Raw genomic sequence first — 22,552 nt, 5'->3', positions numbered from 1 at the left:
GGTTATTTCTTCATGCGCAATGGTCAACGGGGCACTCTCTAGCTGCCAAGAACACTTTTTACTATGTGCACCCAACCAGAGTGACGGGAGGAGCACATTTAAGAAAACGTGCTCAGCTCGTCGAGAAAATGCTATTTAAGCAATAAAATTAAAAATGCACCCAAAACCTAAACCAAACGTTGCAGATGGTCATTTCTTCATGCGCAGTGGTCAACGCGGCACTCTCTAGCTGCCAAGAGCACTTTTTACTATGCGCACCCAACCAGAGTGACGGGAGGAGCACATTTCAGAAAACGTGCTCAGCTCGTCGAGAAAATGCGATTTAAGCAATAAAATTAAAAATGCAACTAAAACCTAAACCAAACGTTGCAGGTGGTTATTTCTTCATGCGCAGTGGTCAACGCGGCACTCTCTAGCTGCCAAGAGCACTTTTTACTATGCGCACCCAACCAGAGTGACGGGAGGAGCACATTTCAGAAAACGTGCTCAGCTCGTCGAGAAAATGCGATTTAATCAAAAAAATTAAAAATGCACCTAAAACCGAAACCAAACGTTGCAGGTGGTTATTTCTTCATGTGCAGCCGTCAACGCGGCACTCTCTAGCTGCCAAGAGCACTTTTTACTATGCGCACCCAACCAGAGTGACGGGAGGAGCACATTTCAGAAAACGTGCTCAGCTCGTCGAGAAAATGCGATTTAAGCAATAAAATTAAAAATGCAGCTAAAACCTAAACCAAACGTTGCAGGTGGTTATTTCTTCATGCACAGATGTCAACGCGGCACTCTCTAGCTGCCAAGAGCACTTTTTACTATGCGCACCCAACCAGAGTGACGGGAGGAGCACATTTCAGAAAACGTGCTCAGCTCGTCGAGAAAATGCGATTTAAGCAATAAAATTAAAAATGCACCTAAAACCTAAACCAAACGTTGCAGGGGGTTATTTCTTCATGCGCAGCAGTCAACGCGGCACTCTCTAGCTGCCAAGAGCACGTTTTACTATGCGCACCCAACCAGAGTGACGGGAGGAGCACATTTCAGAAAACGTGCTCAGCTCGACGAGAAAATGCGATTTAAGCAATAAAATTAAAAATGCACCTAAAACCTAAACCAAACGTTGCAGGTCGTTATTTCTTCATGCGCAGTGGTCAACGCGGCACTCTCTTGCTGCCAAGAGCACTTTTTACTATGCGCACACAACCAGAGTGACGGGAGGAGCACATTTCAGAAAACGTGCTCAGCTCGTCGAGAAAATGCGATTTAAGCAATAAAATTAAAAATGCACCTAAAACCTAAACCAAACGTTGCAGGTGGTTATTTCTTCATGCGCAATGGTCAACGCGGCACTCTCTAGCTGCCAAGAGCACTTTTTACTATGCGCACCCAACCAGAGTGACGGGAGGAGCACATTTCAGAAAACGTGCTCAGCTCGTCGAGAAAATGCGATTTAAGCAATAAAATTAAAAATGCACCTAAAACCTAAACCAAACGTTGCAGGTGGTTATTTCTTCATGCGCAGTGGTCAACGCGGCACTCTCTAGCTGCCAAGAGCACTTTTTACTATGCGCACCCAACCAGAGTGACGGGAGGAGCACATTTCAGAAAACGTGCTCAGCTCGTCCAGAAAATGCGATTTAAGCAATAAAATTAAAAATGCACTTAAAACCTAAACCAAACGTTGCAGGTGGTTATTTCTTCATGCGCAGTGGTCAACGCGGCACTCTCTAGCTGCCAAGAGCACTTTTTACTATGCACACCCAACCAGAGTGACGGGAGGAGCACATTTCAGAAAACGTGCTCAGCTCGTCGAGAAAATGCGATTTAAGCAATAAAATTAAAAATGCACCCAAAACCTAAACCAAACGTTGCAGGTGGTTATTTCTTCATGCGCAGTGGTCAACGCGGCACTCTCTCGCTGCCAAGAGCACTTTTTACTATGCGCACCCAACCAGAGTGACGGGAGGAGCACATTTCAGAAAACCTGCTCAGCTCGTCGAGAAAATGCGATTTAAGCAATAAAATTAAAAATGCACCTAAAACCTAAACCAAACGTTGCAGGTGGTTATTTCTTCATGCGCAGTGGTCAACGCGGCACTCTCTAGCTGCCAAGAGCACTTTTTACTGTGCGCACCCAACCAGAGTGACGGGAGGAGCACATTTCAGAAAACGAGCTCAGCTCGTCGAGAAAATGCGATTTAAGCAATAAAATTAAAAATGCACCTAAAACCTAAACCAAACGTTGCAGGTGGTTATTTCTTCATGCGCAGTGGTCAACGCGGCACTCTCTAGCTGCCAAGAGCACTTTTTACTATGCGCACCCAACCAGAGTGACGGGAGGAGCACATTTCAGAAAACGTGCTCAGCTCGTCGAGAAAATGCGATTTAAGCAATAAAATTAAAAATGCACCTAAAACCTAAACCAAACGTTGCAGGTGGTTATTTCTTCATGCGCATCAGTCAACGCGGCACTCTCTAGCTGCCAAGAGCACTTTTTACTATGCGCACCCAACCAGAGTGACGGAAGGACCACATTTCAGAAAACGTGCTCAGCTCGTCCAGAAAATGCGATTCAAGCAATAAAATTAAAAATACACCTAAAACCTAAACTAAACGTTGCAGGTGGTTATTTCTTCATGCGCATTGGTCAACGCGGCACTCTCTAGCTGCCAAGAGCACTTTTTACTATGCGCACCCAACCAGAGTGACGGGAGGAGCACATTTCAGAAAACGTGCTCAGCTCGTCGAGAAAATGCGATTTAAGCAATAAAATTAAAAATGCACCTAAAACCTAAACCGAACGCTGCATATGGTCATTTCTTCATGCGCAGTGGTCAACGCGGCACTCTCTAGCTGCCAAGAGCACTTTTTACTATGCGCACCCAACCAGAGTGACGGGAGGAGCACATTTCAGAAAACGTGCTCAGCTCGTCGAGAAAATGCGATTTAAGCAATCAAATTAAAAATGCACCCAAAACCTAAACCAAACGTTGCAGGTGGTTATTTCTTCATGCGCAGTGGTCAACGCGGCACTCTCTAGCTGCCAAGAGCACTTTTTACTATGCGCACCCAACCAGAGTGACGGGAGGAGCACATTTCAGAAAACCTGCTCAGCTCGTCGAGAAAATGCGATTTAAGCAATAAAATTAAAAATGCACCTAAAACCTAAACCAAACGTTGCAGGTGGTTATTTCTTCATGCACAGTGGTCAACGCGGCACTCTCTTACTGCCAAGAGCACTTTTTACTATGCGCACCCAACCAGAGTGACGGGAGGAGCACATTTCAGAAAACGTGCTCAGCTCGTCGAGAAAATGCGATTTAAGCAATAAAATTAAAAATGCACCTAAAACCTAAAACAAACGTTGCAGATGATAATTTCTTTATGCGCAGTGGTCAACGCAGCACTCTCTAGCTGCCAAGAGCACTTTTTACTATGCGCACCCAACCAGAGTGACGGGAGGAGCACATTTCAGAAAACGTGCTCAGCTCGTCGAGAAAATGTGATTTAAGCAATAAAATTAAAAATGCACCTAAAACCTAAACCAAACGTTGCAGATGGTCATTTCTTTATGCGCAGTGGTCAACGCAGCACTCTCTAGCTGCCAAGAGCACTTTTTACTATGCACACCCAACCAGAGTGACGGGAGGAGCACATTCCAGAAAAGGTGCTCAGCTCGTCGAGAAAATGCGATTTAAGTAATAAAATTAAAAATGCACCCAAAACCTAAACCAAACGTTGCAGGTGGTTATTTCGTCATGCGCAGCGGTCAACGCGGCACTCTCTAGCTGCCAAGAGCACTTTTTACTATGCGCACCCAACCAGAGTGACGGGAGGAGCACATTTCAGAAAACGTGCTCAGCTCGTCGAGAAAATGCGATTTAAGCAATAAAATTAAAAATGCACCTAAAACCTAAACCAAACGTTGCAGGTGGTTATTTCTTCATGTGCAGCCGTCAACGCGGCACTCTCTAGCTGCCAAGAGCACTTTTTACTATGCGCACCCAACCAGAGTGACGGGAGGAGCACATTTCAGAAAACGTGCTCAGCTCGTCGAGAAAATGCGATTTAAGCAATAAAATTAAAAATGCACCTAAAACCTAAACCAAACGTTGCAGGTGGTTATTTCTTCATGCGCAGTGGTCAACGCGGCACTCTCTAGCTGCCAAAAGCACTTTTTACTATGCGCACCCAACCAGAGTGACGGGAGGAGCACATTTCAGAAAACGTGCTCAGCTCGTCCAGAAAATGCGATTTAAGCAATGAAATTAAAAATGCACCTAAAACCTAAACCAAACGTTGCAGGTGGTTATTTCTTCATGCGCAGTGGTCAACGCGGCACTCTCTAGCTGCCAAGAGCACTTTTTACTATGCACACCCAACCAGAGTGACGGGAGGAGCACATTTCAGAAAACGTGCTCAGCTCGTCGAGAAAATGCGATTTAAGCAATCAAATTAAAAATGCACCCCAAACCTAAACCAAACGTTGCAGGTGGTTATTTCTTCATGCGCAGTGGTCAACGCGGCACTCTCTAGCTGCCAAGAGCACTTTTTACTATGCGCACCCAACCAGAGTGACGGGAGGAGCACATTTCAGAAAACCTGCTCAGCTCGTCGAGAAAATGCGATTTAAGCAATAAAATTAAAAATGCACCTAAAACCTAAACCAAACGTTGCAGGTGGTTATTTCTTCATGCACAGTGGTCAACGCGGCACTCTCTAACTGCCAAGAGCACTTTTTACTATGCGCACCCAACCAGAGTGACGGGAGGAGCACATTTCAGAAAACGTGCTCAGCTCGTCGAGAAAATGCGATTTAAGCAATAAAATTAAAAATGCACCCAAAACCTAAACCAAACGTTGCAGGTGGTTATTTCTTCATGCGCAGTGGTCAACGCGGCACTCTCTAGCTGCCAAGAGCACATTTTACTATGCGCACCCAACCATTGTGACGGGAGGAGCACATTTCAGAAAACGTGCTCAGCTCGTCGAGAAAATGCATTTTAAGCAATAAAATTAAAAATGCACCTAAAACCTAAACCAAACGTTGAAGATGGTCATTTATTCATGCGCAGTGGTCAACGCGGCACTCTCTAGCTGCCAAGAGCACTTTTTACTATGCGCACCCAACCAGAGTGACGGGAGGAGCACATTTCAGAAAACGTGCTCAGCTCCTCCAGAAAATGCGATTTAAGCAATAAAATTAAAAATGCACCCAAAACTTAAACCAAACGTTGCAGGTGGTTATTTCTTCATGCGCAGTGGTCAACGCGGCACTCTGGAGCACATTCCAGAAAAGGTGCTCAGCTCGTCGAGAAAATGCGATTTAAGTAATAAAATTAAAAATGCACCTAAAACCTAAACCAAACGTTGCAGGTGGTTATTTCTTTATGCGCAGTGGTCAACGCGGCACTCTCTAGCTGCCAAGAGCACTTTTTACTATGCGCACCCAACCAGAGTGACGGGAGGAGCACATTTCAGAAAACGTGCTCAGCTCGTCGAGAAAATGCGATTTAATCAATAAAATTAAAAATGCACCTAAAACCGAAACCAAACGTTGCAGGTGGTTATTTCTTCATGTGCAGCCGTCAACGCGGCACTCTCTAGCTGCCAAGAGCACTTTTTACTATGCGCACCCAACCAGAGTGACGGGAGGAGCACATTTCAGAAAACGTGCTCAGCTCGTCGAGAAAATGCGATTTAAGCAATAAAATTAAAAATGCACCTAAAACCTAAACCAAACGTTGCAGGTGGTTATTTCTTCATGCGCAGTGGTCAACGCGGCACTCTCTAGCTGCCAAGAGCACTTTTTACTATGCGCACCAAACCAGAGTGACGGGAGGAGCACATTTCAGAAAACGTGCTCAGCTCGTCCAGAAAATGCGATTTAAGCAATAAAATTAAAAATGCACCTAAAACCTAAACCAAACGTTGCAGGTGGTTATTTCTTCATGCGCAGTGGTCAACGCGGCACTCTCTAGCTGCCAAGAACACTTTTTACTATGCGCACCCAACCAGAGTGACGGGAGGAGCACATTTCAGAAAACGTGCTCAGCTCGTCGAGAAAATGCGATTTAAGCAATAAAATTAAAAATGCACCCAAAACCTAAACCAAACGTTGCAGGTGGTTATTTCTTCATGCGCAGTGGTCAACGCGGCACTCTCTCGCTGCCAAGAGCACTTTTTACTATGCGCACCCAACCAGAGTGACGGGAGGAGCACATTTCAGAAAACCTGCTCAGCTCGTCGAGAAAATGCGATTTAAGCAATAAAATTAAAAATGCACCTAAAACCTAAACCAAACGTTGCAGGTGGTTATTTCTTCATGCGCAGTGGTCAACGCGGCACTCTCTAGCTGCCAAGAGCACTTTTTACTGTGCGCACCCAACCAGAGTGACGGGAGGAGCACATTTCAGAAAACGAGCTCAGCTCGTCGAGAAAATGCGATTTAAGCAATAAAATTAAAAATGCACCTAAAACCTAAACCAAACGTTGCAGGTGGTTATTTCTTCATGCGCAGTGGTCAACGCGGCACTCTCTAGCTGCCAAGAGCACTTTTTACTATGCGCACCCAACCAGAGTGACGGGAGGAGCACATTTCAGAAAACGTGCTCAGCTCGTCGAGAAAATGCGATTTAAGCAATAAAATTAAAAATGCACCTAAAACCTAAACCGAACGCTGCATATGGTCATTTCTTCATGCGCAGTGGTCAACGCGGCACTCTATAGCTGCCAAAGAGGACTTTTTACTATGCACACCCAACCAGAGTGACGGGAGGAGCACATTCCAGAAAACGTGCTTAGCTCGTCGAGAAAATGCAATTTAAGCAATAAAATTAAAAATGCACCCAAAACCTAAACCAAACGTTGCAGATGGTCATTTCTTCATGCGCAGTGGTCAACGCGGCACTCTCTAGCTGCCAACAGCACTTTTTACTATGCGCACCCAACCAGAGTGACGGGAGGAGCACATTTCAGAAAACGTGCTCAGCTCGTCGAGAAAATGCGATTTAAGCAATCAAATTAAAAATGCACCCAAAACCTAAACCAAACGTTGCAGGTGGTCATTTCTTCATGCGCAGTGGTCAACGCGGCACTCTCTAGCTGCCAAGAGCACTTTTTACTATGCGCACCCAACCAGAGTGACGGGAGGAGCACATTTCAGAAAACGTGCTCAGCTCGTCGAGAAAATGCGATTTAAGCAACAAAATTAAAAATGCACCTAAAACCTAAACCGAACGCTGCATATGGTCATTTCTTCATGCGCAGTGGTCAACGCGGCACTCTATAGCTGCCAAGAGGACTTTTTACTATGCACACCCAACCAGAGTGACGGGAGGAGCACATTCCAGAAAACGTACTCAGCTCGTCGAGAAAATGCAATTTAAGCAATAAAATTAAAAATGCAGCCAAAACCTAAACCAAACGTTGCAGATGGTCATTTCTTCATGCGCAGTGGTCAACGCGGCACTCTCTAGCTGCCAAGAGCACTTTTTACTATGCGCACCCAACCAGAGTGACGGGAGGAGCACATTTCAGAAAACAAGCTCAGCTCGTCGAGAAAATGCGATTTAAGCAATAAAATTAAAAATGCACCTAAAACCTAAACCAAACGTTGCAGGTGGTTATTTCTTCATGCGCAGCAGTCAACGTGGCATTCTCTAGCTGCCAAGAGCACTTTTTACTATGCGCACCCAACCAGAGTGACGGGAGGAGCACATTTCAGAAAACGTGCTCAGCTCGTCGAGAAAATGCGATTTAAGCAATACAATTAAAAATGCACCCAAAACCTAAACCACACGTTGCAGATGGTCATTTCTTCATGCGCAGTGGTCAACGCGGCACTCTCTAGCTGCCAAGAGCACTTTTTACTATGCGCACCCAACCAGAGTGACGGGAGGAGCACATTTCAGAAAACGTGCTCAGCTCGACGAGAAAATGCGATTTAAGCAATAAAATTAAAAATGCACCCAAAACCTAAACCAAACGTTGCAGATGGTCATTTCTTCATGTGCAGTGGTCAACGCGGCAATCTCTAGCTGCCAAGAGCACTTTTTACTATGCGCACCCAACCAGAGTGACGGAAGGAGCACATTTCAGAAAACGTGCTCAGCTCGTCGAGAAAATGCGATTTAAGCAATAAAATTAAAAATGCACCTAAAACCTAACCCAAACGTTGCAGGTCGTTATTTCTTCATGCGCAGTGGTCAACGCGGCACTCTCTTGCTGCCAAGAGCACTTTTTACTATGCGCACACAACCAGAGTGACGGGAGGAGCACATTTCAGAAAACGTGCTCAGCTCGTCGAGAAAATGCGATTTAAGCAATAAAGTTAAAAATGCACCTAAAACCTAAACCAAACGTTGCAGGTGGTTATTTCTTCATGCGCAATGGTCAACGCGGCACTCTCTAGCTGCCAAGAGCACTTTTTACTATGCACACCCAACCAGAGTGACGGGAGGAGCACATTTCAGAAAACGTGCTCAGCTCGTCGAGAAAATGCGATTTAAGCAATAAAATTAAAAATGCACCTAAAACCTAAACCAAACGTTGCAGATGGTCATTTCTTCATGCGCAGTGGTCAACACGGCACTCTCTAGCTGCCAAGAGCACTTTTTACTATGCGCACCCAACCAGAGTGACGGGAGGAGCACATTTCAGAAAACGTGCTCAGCTCGTCGAGAAAATGCGATTTAAGCAATAAAATTAAAAATGCACCTAAAACCTAAACCAAACGTTGCAGGTGGTTATTTCTTCATGCGCAGTGGTCAACGCGGCACTCTCTAGCTGCCAAGAGCACTTTTTACTGTGCGCACCCAACCAGAGTGACGGGAGGAGCACATTTCAGAAAACGTGCTCAGCTCGTCGAGAAAATGCGATTTAAGCAATAAAATTAAAAATGCACCTAAAACCTAAACCAAACGTTGCAGGTGGTTATTTCTTCATGCGCAGTGGTCAACGCGGCACTCTCTAGCTGCCAAGAGCACTTTTTACTATGCGCACCCAACCAGAGTGACGGGAGGAGCACATTTCAGAAAACGTGCTCAGCTCGTCGAGAAAATGCGATTTAAGCAATAAAATTAAAAATGCACCCAAAACCTAAACCACACGTTGCAGATGGTCATTTCTTCATGCGCAGTGGTCAACGCGGCACTCTCTAGCTGCCAAGAGCACTTTTTACTATGCGCACCCAACCAGAGTGACGGGAGGAGCACATTTCAGAAAACGTGCTCAGCTCGTCAAGAAAATGTGATTTAAGCAATAAAATTAAAAATACACCTAAAACCTAAACCAAACGTTGCAGGTGGTTATTTCTTCATGCGCATTGGTCAACGCGGCACTCTCTAGCTGCCAAGAGCACTTTTTACTATGCGCACCCAACCAGAGTGACGGGAGGAGCACATTTCAGAAAACGTGCTCAGCTCGTCGAGAAAATGCGATTTAAGCAACAAAATTAAAAATGCACCTAAAACCTAAACCGAACGCTGCATATGGTCATTTCTTCATGCGCAGTGGTCAACGCGGCACTCTATAGCTGCCAAGAGGACTTTTTACTATGCACACCCAACCAGAGTGACGGGAGGAGCACATTCCAGAAAACGTGCTCAGCTCGTCGAGAAAATGCAATTTAAGCAATAAAATTAAAAATGCACCCAAAACCTAAACCAAACGTTGCAGATGGTCATTTCTTCATGCGCAGTGGTCAACGCGGCACTCTCTAGCTGCCAAGAGCACTTTTTACTATGCGCACCCAACCAGAGTGACGGGAGGAGCACATTTCAGAAAACGTGCTCAGCTCGTCGAGAAAATGCGATTTAAGCAATAAATTTAAAAATGCACCTAAAACCTAAACCAAACGTTGCAGGTGGTTATTTCTTCATGCGCAGTGGTCAACGCGGCACTCTCTAGCTGCCAAGAGCACTTTTTACTATGCGCACCCAACCAGAGTGACGGGAGGAGCACATTTCAGAAAACGTGCTCAGCTCGTCGAGAAAATGCGATTTAAGCAATAAAATTAAAAATGCACCCAAAACCTAAACCAAACGTTGCAGGTGGTTATTTCTTCATGCGCAGTGGTCAACGCGGCACTCTCTCGCTGCCAAGAGCACTTTTTACTATGCGCACCCATCCAGAGTGACGGGAGGAGCACATTTCAGAAAACGTGCTCAGCTCGTCCAGAAAATGCGATTTAAGCAATAAAATTAAAAATGCACCCAAAACCTAAACCAAACGTTGCAGGTGGTTATTTCTTCATGTGCAGTGGTCAACGCGGCACTCTCTAGCTGCCATGAGCACTTTTTACTATGCGCACCCAATCAGAGTGACGGGAGGAGCACATTTCAGAAAACGTGCTCAGCTCGTCGAGAAAATGCGATTTAAGCAATAAAATTAAAAATGCACGTAAAACCTAAACCAAACGTTGCAGGTGGTTATTTCTTCATGCGCAGCAGTCAACGCGGCACTCTCTAGCTGCCAAGAGCACTTTTTACTATGCGCACCCAACCAGAGTGACGGGAGGAGCACATTTCAGAAAACGTGCTCAGCTCGACGAGAAAATGCGATTTAAGCAATAAAATTAAAAATGCACCTAAAACCTAAACCAAACGTTGCAGATGGTCATTTCTTCATGCGCAGTGGTCAACGCGGCACTCTCTAGCTGCCAAGAGCACTTTTTACTATGCGCACCCAACCAGAGTGCCGGGAGGAGCACATTTCAGAAAACGTGCTCAGCTCGTCGAGAAAATGCGATTTAAGCAATAAAATTAAAAATGCACCTAAAACCTAAACCTAACGTTGGAGGTGGTTATTTCTTCATGCGCAGCAGTCAACGTGGCATTCTCTAGCTGCCAAGAGCACTTTTTACTATGCGCACCCAACCAGAGTGACGAGAGGAGCACATTTCAGAAAACGTGCTCAGCTCGTCGGGAAAATGCGATTTAAGCAATACAATTAAAAATGCACCCAAAACCTAAACCAAACGTTGCAGATGGTCATTTCTTCATGCGCAGTGGTCAACGCGGCACTCTCTAGCTGCCAAGAGCACTTTTTACTATGCGCACCCAACCAGAGTGACGGGAGGAGCACATTTCAGAAAACGTGCTCAGCTCGACGAGAAAATGCGATTTAAGCAATAAAATTAAAAATGCACCCAAAACCTAAACCAAACGTTGCAGATGGTCATTTCTTCATGCGCAGCAGTCAACGCGGCACTCTCTAGCTGCCAAGAGCACTTTTTACTATGCGCACCCAACCAGAGTGACGGGAGGAGCACATTTCAGAAAACGTGCTCAGCTCGACGAGAAAATGCGATTTAAGCAATAAAATTAAAAATGCACCTAAAACCTAACCCAAACGTTGCAGGTGGTTATTTCTTCATGCGCAGTGGTCAACGCGGCACTCTCTAGCTGCCAAGAGCACTTTTTACTATGCGCACCCAACCAGAGTGACGGGAGGAGCACATTTCAGAAAACGTGCTCAGCTCGTCGAGAAAATGCGATTTAAGCAATAAAATTAAAAATGCACATAAAACCTAAACCAAACGTTGCAGATGGTCATTTCTTCATGCGCAGTGGTCAACGCGGCACTCTCTAGCTGCCAAGAGCATTTTTTACTATGCGCACCCAACCAAAGTGACGGGAGGAGCACATTTCAGAAAACGTGCTCAGCTCGTCGAGAAAATGCGATTTAAGCAATAAAATTAAAAATGCACCTAAAACCTAAACCAAACGTTGCAGGTGGTTATTTCTTCATGCGCAGTGGTCAACGCGGCACTCTCTAGCTGCCAAGAGCATTTTTTACTATGCGCACCCAACCAGAGTGACGGGAGGAGCACATTTCAGAAAACGTGCTCAGCTCGTCGAGAAAATGCGATTTAAGCAATAAAGTTAAAAATGCACCTAAAACCTAAACCAAACGTTGCAGGTGGTTATTTCTTCATGCGCAATGGTCAACGCGGCACTCTCTAGCTGCCAAGAGCACTTTTTACTATGCACACCCAACCAGAGTGACGGGAGGAGCACATTTCAGAAAACGTGCTCAGCTCGTCGAGAAAATGCGATTTAAGCAATAAAATTAAAAATGCACCTAAAACCTAAACCAAACGTTGCAGATGGTCATTTCTTCATGCGCAGTGGTCAACGCGGCACTCTCTAGCTGCCAAGAGCACTTTTTACTGTGCGCACCCAACCAGAGTGACGGGAGGAGTACATTTCAGAAAACGTGCTCAGCTCGTCGAGAAAATGCGATTTAAGCAATAAAATTAAAAATGCACCTAAAACCTAAACCAAACGTTGCAGGTCGTTATTTCTTCATGCGCAGTGGTCAACGCGGCACTCTCTAGCTGCCAAGAGCACTTTTTACTATGCGCACCCAACCAGAGTGACGGGAGGAGCACATTTCAGAAAACGTGCTCAGCTCGTCCAGAAAATGCGATTTAAGCAATACAATTAAAAATGCACCCAAAACCTAAACCAAACGTTGCAGGTGGTTATTTCTTAATGCGCAGTGGTCAACGCGGCACTGTCTAGCTGCCAAGAGCACTTTTTACTATGCGCACCCAACCAGAGTGACGGGAGGAGCACATTTCAGAAAACGTGCTCAGCTCGTCGAGAAAATGCGATTTAAGCAATAAAATTAAAAATGCACCTAAAACCTAAACCAAACGTTGCAGGTGGTTATTTCTTCATGCGCAGTGGTCAACGCGGCACTCTCTAGCTGCCAAGAGCACTTTTTACTATGCGCACCCAACAAGAGTGACGGGAGGAGCACATTTCAGAAAAAGTGCTCAGCTCGTCGAGAAAATGCGATTTAAGCAATAAAATTAAAAATGCACCCAAAACCTAAACCAAACGTTGCAGGTGGTTATTTCTTTATGCGCAGTGGTCAACGCGGCACTCTCTAGCTGCCAAGAGCACTTTTTACTATGCGCACCCAACCAGAGTGACGGGAGGAGCACATTTCAGAAAACGTGCTCAGCTCGTCGAGAAAATTCGATTTAAGCAATAAAATTAAAAATGCACCCAAAACCTAAACCAAACGTTGCAGATGGTCATTTCTTCATGCGCAGTGGTTAACGCGGCACTCTCTAGCTGCCAAGAGCACTTTTTACTATGCGCACCCAACCAGAGTGACGGGAGGAGCACATTTCAGAAAACGTGCTCAGCTCGACGAGAAAATGCGATTTAAGCAATAAAATTAAAAATGCACCCAAAACCTAAACCAAACGTTGCAGGTGGTTATTTCTTCATGCGCAGTGGTCAACGCGGCACTCTCTAGCTGCCAAGAGCCCTTTTTACTATGCGCACCCAAACAGAGTGACGGGAGGAGCACATTTCAGAAAACGTGCTCAGCTCGTCGAGAAAATGTGATTTAAGCAATAAAATTAAAAATACACCTAAAACCTAAACCAAACGTTGCAGGTGGTTATTTCTTCATGCGCATTGGTCAACGCGGCACTCTCTAGCTGCCAAGAGCACTTTTTACTATGCGCACCCAACCAGAGTGACGGGAGGAGCACATTTCAGAAAACGTGCTCAGCTCGTCCAGAAAATGCGATTTAAGCAATAAAATTAAAAATGCACCCAAAACCTAAACCAAACGTTGCAGGTGGTTATTTCTTCATGCGCAGTGGTCAACGCAGCACTCTCTAGCTGCCATGAGCACTTTTTACTATGCGCTCCCAATCAGAGTGACGGGAGGAGCACATTTCAGAAAACGTGCTCAGCTCGTCGAGAAAATGCGATTTAAGCAATAAAATTAAAAATGCACCTAAAGCCTAAACCAAACGTTGCAGGTGGTTATTTCTTCATGCGCAGTGGTCAACGCGGCACTCTCTAGCTGCCAAGAGCACTTTTTACTGTGCGCACCCAACCAGAGTGACGGGAGGAGCACATTTCAGAAAACGTGCTCAGCTCGTCGAGAAAATGCGATTTAAGCAATAAAATTAAAAATGCACCTAAAACCTAAACCAAACGTTGCAGGTGGTTATTTCTTCATGCGCAGTGGTCAACGCGGCACTCTCTAGCTGCCAAGAGCACTTTTTACTATGCGCACCCAACCAGAGTGACGGGAGGAGCACATTTCAGAAAACGTGCTCAGCTCGTCGAGAAAATGCGATTTAAGCAATAAAATTAAAAATGCACCTAAAACCTAAACCAAACGTTGCAGGTGGTTATTTCTTCATGCGCAGCAGTCAACGCGGCACTCTCTAGCTGCCAAGAGCACTTTTTACTATGCGCACCCAACCAGAGTGACGGGAGGAGCACATTTCAGAAAACGTGCTCAGCTCGTCCAGAAAATGCGATTCAAGCAATAAAATTAAAAATGCACCCAAAACCTAAACTAAACGTTGCAGGTGGTTATTTCTTCATGCGCAGTGGTCAACGCGGCACTCTCTAGCTGCCAAGAGCATTTTTTACTATGCGCACCCAACCAGAGGTGACGGGAGGAGCACATTTCAGAACACGTGCTCAGCTCGTCGAGAAAATGCGATTTAAGCAATAAAATTAAAATTGCACCTAAAACCTAAACCAAACGTTGCAGGTGGTTATTTCTTCATGCGCAGTGGTCAACGCGGCACTCTCTAGCTGCCAAGAGCACTTTTTACTATGCGCACCCAACCAGAGTGACGGGAGGAGCACATTTCAGAAAACGTGCTCAGCTCGTCGAGAAAATGCGATTTAAGCAATAAAATTAAAAATGCACCCAAAACCTAAACCAAACGTTGCAGATGGTCATTTCTTCATGCGCAGTGGTCAACGCGGCACTCTCTAGCTGCCAAGAGCACTTTTTACTATGCGCACCCAACCAGAGTGACGGGAGGAGCACATTTCAGAAAACGTGCTCAGCTCGACGAGAAAATGTGATTTAAGCAATAAAATTAAAAATGCACCCAAAACCTAAACCAAACGTGTCAGGTGGTTATTTCTTCATGCGCAGTGGTCAACGCGGCACTCTCTCGCTGCCAAGAGCACTTTTTACTATGCGCACACAACCAGAGTGACGGGAGGAGCACATTTCAGAAAACGTGCTCAGCTCGTCCAGAAAATGCGATTTAAGCAATAAAATTAAAAATGCACCCAAAACCTAAACCAAACGTTGCAGGTGGTTATTTCTTCATGCGCAGTGGTCAACGCGGCACTCTCTAGCTGCCATGAGCACTTTTTACTATGCGCACCCAATCAGAGTGACGGGAGGAGCACATTTCAGAAAACGTCCTCAGCTCGTCGAGAAAATGCGATTTAAGCAATAAAATTAAAAATGCACCTAAAACCTAAACCAAACGTTGCAGGTGGTTATTTCTTCATGCGCAGCAGTCAACGCGGCACTCTCTAGCTGCCAAGAGCACTTTTTACTATGCGCACCCAATCAGAGTGACGGGAGGAGCACATTTCAGAAAACGTGCTCAGCTCGTCGAGAAAATGCGATTTAAGCAATAAAATTAAAAATGCACCTAAAACCTAAACCAAACGTTGCAGGTGGTTATTTCTTCATGCACAGTGGTCAACGTGGCACTCTCTAGCTGCCAAGAGCACGTTTTACTATGCGCACCCAACCAGAATGACGGGAGGAGCACATTTCAGAAAACGTGCTCAGCTCGTCGAGAAAATGCGATTTAAGCAATAAAATTAAAAATGCACCTAAAACCTAAACCAAACGTTGCAGGTCGTTATTTCTTCATGCACAGTGGTCAACGCGGCACTCTCTAGCTGCCAAGAGCACTTTTTACTATGCGCACCCAACCAGAGTGACGGGAGGAGCACATTTCAGAAAACGTGCTCAGCTCGTCCAGAAAATGCGATTTAAGCAATACAATTAAAAATGCATCCAAAACCTAAACCAAACGTTGCAGGTGGTTATTTCTTAATGCGCAGTGGTCAACGCGGCACTGTCTAGCTGCCAAGAGCACTTTTTACTATGCGCACCCAACCAGAGTGACGGGAGGAGCACATTTCAGAAAACGTGCTCAGCTCGTCGAGAAAATGCGATTTAAGCAATAAAATTAAAAATGCACCTAAAACCTAAACCAAACGTTGCAGGTGGTTATTTCTTCATGCGCAGTGGTCAACGCGGCACTCTCTAGCTGCCAAGAGCACTTTTTACTATGCGCACCCAACAAGAGTGACGGGAGGAGCACATTTCAGAAAAAGTGCTCAGCTCGTCGAGAAAATGCGATTTAAGCAATAAAATTAAAAATGCACCCAAAACCTAAACCAAACGTTGCAGGTGGTTATTTCTTTATGCGCAGTGGTCAACGCGGCACTCTCTAGCTGCCAAGAGCACTTTTTACTATGCGCACCCAACCAGAGTGACGGGAGGAGCACATTTCAGAAAACGTGCTCAGCTCGTCGAGAAAATTCGATTTAAGCAATAAAATTAAAAATGCACCCAAAACCTAAACCAAACGTTGCAGATGGTCATTTCTTCATGCGCAGTGGTTAACGCGGCACTCTCTAGCTGCCAAGAGCACTTTTTACTATGCGCACCCAACCAGAGTGACGGGAGGAGCACATTTCAGAAAACGTGCTCAGCTCGACGAGAAAATGCGATTTAAGCAATAAAATTAAAAATGCACCCAAAACCTAAACCAAACGTTGCAGGTGGTTATTTCTTCATGCGCAGTGGTCAACGCGGCACTCTCTAGCTGCCAAGAGCCCTTTTTACTATGCGCACCCAACCAGAGTGACGGGAGGAGCACATTTCAGAAAACGTGCTCAGCTCGTCGAGAAAATGTGATTTAAGCAATAAAATTAAAAATACACCTAAAACCTAAACCAAACGTTGCAGGTGGTTATTTCTTCATGCGCATTGGTCAACGCGGCACTCTCTAGCTGCCAAGAGCACTTTTTACTATGCGCACCCAACCAGAGTGACGGGAGGAGCACATTTCAGAAAACGTGCTCAGCTCGTCGAGAAAATGCGATTTAAGCAATAAAATTAAAAATGCACCTAAAACCTAAACCAAACGTTGCAGGTGGTTATTTCTTCATGCGCAGTGGTCAACGCGGCACTCTCTAGCTGCCAAGAGCACTTTTTACTATGCGCACCCAACCAGAGTGACGGGAGGAGCACATTTCAGAAAACGTGCTCAGCTCGTCGAGAAAATGCGATTTAAGCAATAAAATTAAAAATGCACCTAAAACCTAAACCAAACGTTGCAGGTGGTTATTTCTTCATGCGCAGTGGTCAACGCGGCACTCTCTAGCTGCCAAGAGCACTTTTTACTATGCACACCCAACCAGAGTGACGGGAGGAGCACATTTCAGAAAACGTGCTCAGCTCGTCGAGAAAATGCGATTTAAGCAATCAAATTAAAAATGCACCCAAAACCTAAACCAAACGTTGCAGGTGGTTATTTCTTCATGCGCAGTGGTCAACGCGGCACTCTCTAGCTGCCAAGAGCACTTTTTACTATGCGCACCCAACCAGAGTGACGGGAGGAGCACATTTCAGAAAACGTGCTCAGCTCGTCGAGAAAATGCGATTTAAGCAATAAAATTAAAAATGCACCTAAAACCTAAACCAAACGTTGCAGATGATAATTTCTTTATGCGCAGTGGTCAACGCAGCACTCTCTAGCTGCCAAGAGCACTTTTTACTATGCGCACCCAACCAGAGTGACGGGAGGAGCACATTTAAGAAAACGTGCTCAGCTCGTCGAGAAAATGCGATTTAAACAATAAAATTAAAAATGCACCTAAAACCTAAACCAAACGTTGCAGATGATCATTTCTTCATGCGCAGTGGTCAACTCAGCACTCTCTAGCTGCCAAGAGCACTTTTTACTATGCACACCCAACCAGAGTGACGGGAGGAGCACATTCCAGAAAACGTGCTCAGCTCGTCGAGAAAATGCGATTTAAGTAATAAAATTAAAAATGCACCCAAAACCTAAACCAAACGTTGCAGATGGTCATTTCTTCATGCGCAGTGGTCAACGCGGCACTCTCTAGCTGCCAAGAGCACTTTTTACTATGCGCACCCAACCAGAGTGACGGGAGGAGCACATTTCAGAAAACGTGCTCAGCTCGTCGAGAAAATGCGATTTAAGCAATAAAATTAAAAATGCACCTAAAACCTAAACCACACGTTGCAGATGGTCATTTCTTCATGCGCAGTGGTCAACGCAGCACTCTCTAGCTGCCAAGAGCACTTTTTACTATGCGCACCCAACCAGAGTGACGGGAGGAGCACATTTCAGAAAACGTGCTCAGCTCGTCGAGAAAATGCGATTTAAGCAATAAAATTAAAAATGCACCCAAAACCTAAACCACACGTTGCAGATGGTCATTTTTTCATGCGCAGTGGTCAACGCGGCACTCTCTAGCTGCCAAGAGCACTTTTTACTATGCGCACCCAACCAGAGTGACGGGAGGAGCACATTTCATAAAACGTGCTCAGCTCGTCGAGAAAATGCGATTTAAGCAATAAAATTAAAAATGCACCTAAAACCTAAACCAAACGTTGCAGATGGTCATTTCTTCATGCGCAGTGGTCAACGCGGCACTCTCTAGCTGCCAAGAGCACTTTTTACTGTGCGCACTCAACCAGAGTGACGGGAGGAGCATATTTAAGAAAACGTGCTCAGCTCGTCGAGAAAATGCGATTTAAACAATAAAATTAAAAATGCACCTAAAACCTAAACCAAACGTTGCAGATGATCATTTCTTCATGCGCAGTGGTCAACTCAGCACTCTCTAGCTGCCAAGAGCACTTTTTACTATGCGCACCCAACCAGAGTGACGGGAGGAGCACATTTCAGAAAACGTGCTCAGCTCGTCGAGAAAATGCGATTTAAGCAATAAAATTAAAAATGCACCTAAAACCTAAACCAAACGTTGCAGATGATAATTTCTTTATGCGCAGTGGTCAACGCAGCACTCTCTAGCTGCCAAGAGCACTTTTTACTATGCACACCCAACCAGAGTGACGGGAGGAGCACATTTAAGAAAACGTGCTCAGCTCGTCGAGAAAATGCGATTTAAACAATAAAATTAAAAATGCACCTAAAACCTAAACCAAACGTTGCAGATGATCATTTCTTTATGCGCAGTGGTCAACTCAGCACTCTCTAGCTGCCAAGAGCACTTTTTACTATGCACACCCAACCAGAGTGACGGGAGGAGCACATTCCAGAAAAGGTGCTCAGCTCGTCGAGAAAATGCGATTTAAGTAATAAAATTAAAAATGCACCCAAAACCTAAACCAAACGTTGCAGGTGGTTATTTCTTCATGCGCAGCGGTCAACGCGGCACTCTCTAGCTGCCAAGAGCACTTTTTACTATGCGCACCCAACCAGAGTGACGAAGGAGCACATTTCAGAAAACGTGCTCAGCTCGTCGAGAAAATGCGATTTAATCAATAAAATTAAAAATGCACCTAAAACCTAAACCAAACGTTGCAGGTGGTTATTTCTTCATGTGCAGCCGTCAACGCGGCACTCTCTAGCTGCCAAGAGCACTTTTTACTATGCGCACCCAACCATTGTGACGGGAGGAGCACATTTCAGAAAACGTGCTCAGCTCGTCGAGAAAATGCATTTTAAGCAATAAAATTAAAAATGCACCTAAAACCTAAACCAAACGTTGAAGATGGTCATTTATTCATGCGCAGTGGTCAACGCGGCACTCTCTAGCTGCCAAGAGCACTTTTTACTATGCGCACCCAACCAGAGTGACGGGAGGAGCACATTTCAGAAAACGTGCTCAGCTCCTCCAGAAAATGCGATTTAAGCAATAAAATTAAAAATGCACCCAAAACTTAAACCAAACGTTGCAGGTGGTTATTTCTTCATGCGCAGTGGTCAACGCGGCACTCTGGAGCACATTTCAGAAAACGTGCTCAGCTCGTCGAGAAAATGCTATTTAAGCAATAAAATTAAAAATGCAGCCAAAACCTAAACCAAACGTTGCAATTGGTCATTTCTTCATGCGCAGTGGTCAACGCGGCACTCTCTAGCTGCCAAGAGCACTTTTTACTATGCGCACCCAACCAGAGTGACGGGAGGAGCACATTTCAGAAAACGTGCTCAGCTCGTCGAGAAAATGCGATTTAAGCAATAAAATTAAAAATGCACCTAAAACCTAAACCAAACGTTGCAGGTGGTTATTTCTTCATGCGCAATGGTCAACGCGGCACTCTCTAGCTGCCAAGAACACTTTTTACTATGTGCACCCAACCAGAGTGACGGGAGGAGCACATTTAAGAAAACGTGCTCAGCTCGTCGAGAAAATGCTATTTAAGCAATAAAATTAAAAATGCACCCAAAACCTAAACCAAACGTTGCAGATGGTCATTTCTTCATGCGCAGTGGTCAACGCGGCACTCTCTAGCTGCCAAGAGCACTTTTTACTATGAGCACCCAACCAGAGTGACGGGAGGAGCACATTTCAGAAAACGTGCTCAGCTCGTCGAGAAAATGCGATTTAAGCAATAAAATTAAAAATGCAACTAAAACCTAAACCAAACGTTGCAGGTGGTTATTTCTTCATGCGCAGTGGTCAACGCGGCACTCTCTAGCTGCCAAGAGCACTTTTTACTATGCGCACCCAACCAGAGTGACGGGAGGAGCACATTTCAGAAAACGTGCTCAGCTCGTCGAGAAAATGCGATTTAATCAATAAAATTAAAAATGCACCTAAAACCGAAACCAAACGTTGCAGGTGGTTATTTCTTCATGCGCAGCAGTCAACGCGGCACTCTCTAGCTGCCAAGAGCACTTTTTACTATGCGCACCCAACCAGAGTGACGGGAGGAGCACATTTCAGAAAATGTGCTCAGCTCGTCGAGAAAATGCGATTTAAGCAATAAAATTAAAAATGCACCTAAAACCTAAACCAAACGTTGCAGGTGGTTATTTCTTCATGCGCAGTGGTCAACGCGGCACTCTCTAGCTGCCAAGAGCACTTTTTACTATGCGCACCCAACCAGAGTGACGGGAGGAGCACATTTCAGAAAACGTGCTCAGCTCGTCCAGAAAATGCGATTTAAGCAATAAAATTAAAAATGCACCTAAAACCTAAACCAAACGTTGCAGGTGGTTATTTCTTCATGCGCAGTGTTCAACGCGGCACTCTCTAGCTGCCAAGAGCACTTTTTACTATGCGCACCCAACCAGAGTGACGGGAGGAGCACATTTCAGAAAACGTGCTCAGCTCGTCGAGAAAATGCGATTTAAGCAATAAAATTAAAAATGCAGCTAAAACCTAAACCAAACGTTGCAGGTGGTTATTTCTTCATGCACAGATGTCAACGCGGCACTCTCTAGCTGCCAAGAGCACTTTTTACTATGCGCACCCAACCAGAGTGACGGGAGGAGCACATTTCAGAAAACGTGCTCAGCTCGTCGAGAAAATGCGATTTAAGCAATAAAATTAAAAATGCACCTAAAACCTAAACCAAACGTTGCAGGGGGTTATTTCTTCATGCGCAGCAGTCAACGCGGCACTCTCTAGCTGCCAAGAGCACGTTTTACTATGCGCACCCAACCAGAGTGACGGGAGGAGCACATTTCAGAAAACGTGCTCAGCTCGACGAGAAAATGCGATTTAAGCAATAAAATTAAAAATGCACCTAAAACCTAAACCAAACGTTGCAGGTCGTTATTTCTTCATGCGCAGTGGTCAACGCGGCACTCTCTTGCTGCCAAGAGCACTTTTTACTATGCGCACACAACCAGAGTGACGGGAGGAGCACATTTCAGAAAACGTGCTCAGCTCGTCGAGAAAATGCGATTTAAGCAATAAAATTAAAAATGCACCTAAAACCTAAACCAAACGTTGCAGATGGTCATTTCTTCATGCGCAGTGGTCAACGCGGCACTCTCTAGCTGCCAAGAGCACTTTTTACTATGCGCACCCAACCAGAGTGACGGGAGGAGCACATTTCAGAAAACGTGCTCAGCTCGTCGAGAAAATGCGATTTAAGCAATAAAATTAAAAATGCACCTAAAACCTAAACCAAACGTTGCAGGTGGTTATTTCTTCATGCGCAGCAGTCAACGTGGCATTCTCTAGCTGCCAAGAGCACTTTTTACTATGCGCACCCAACCAGAGTGACGAGAGGAGCACATTTCAGAAAACGTGCTCAGCTCGTCGAGAAAATGCGATTTAAGCAATACAATTAAAAATGCACCCAAAACCTAAACCAAACGTTGCAGATGGTCATTTCTTCATGCGCAGTGGTCAACGCGGCACTCTCTAGCTGCCAAGAGCACTTTTTACTATGCGCACCCAACCAGAGTGACGGGAGGAGCACATTTCAGAAAACGTGCTCAGCTCGACGAGAAAATGCGATTTAAGCAATAAAATTAAAAATGCACCCAAAACCTAAACCAAACGTTGCAGATGGTCATTTCTTCATGCGCAGCAGTCAACGCGGCACTCTCTAGCTGCCAAGAGCACTTTTTACTATGCGCACCCAACCAGAGTGACGGGAGGAGCACATTTCAGAAAACGTGCTCAGCTCGACGAGAAAATGCGATTTAAGCAATAAAATTAAAAATGCACCTAAAACCTAACCCAAACGTTGCAGGTGGTTATTTCTTCATGCGCAGTGGTCA

Source organism: Syngnathus scovelli, chromosome 1, assembly GCF_024217435.2.
Source record: "Syngnathus scovelli strain Florida chromosome 1, RoL_Ssco_1.2, whole genome shotgun sequence".
NCBI classification, from domain to species: domain Eukaryota; kingdom Metazoa; phylum Chordata; class Actinopteri; order Syngnathiformes; family Syngnathidae; genus Syngnathus; species Syngnathus scovelli.
This window is presented reverse-complemented; position numbering follows the sequence as displayed.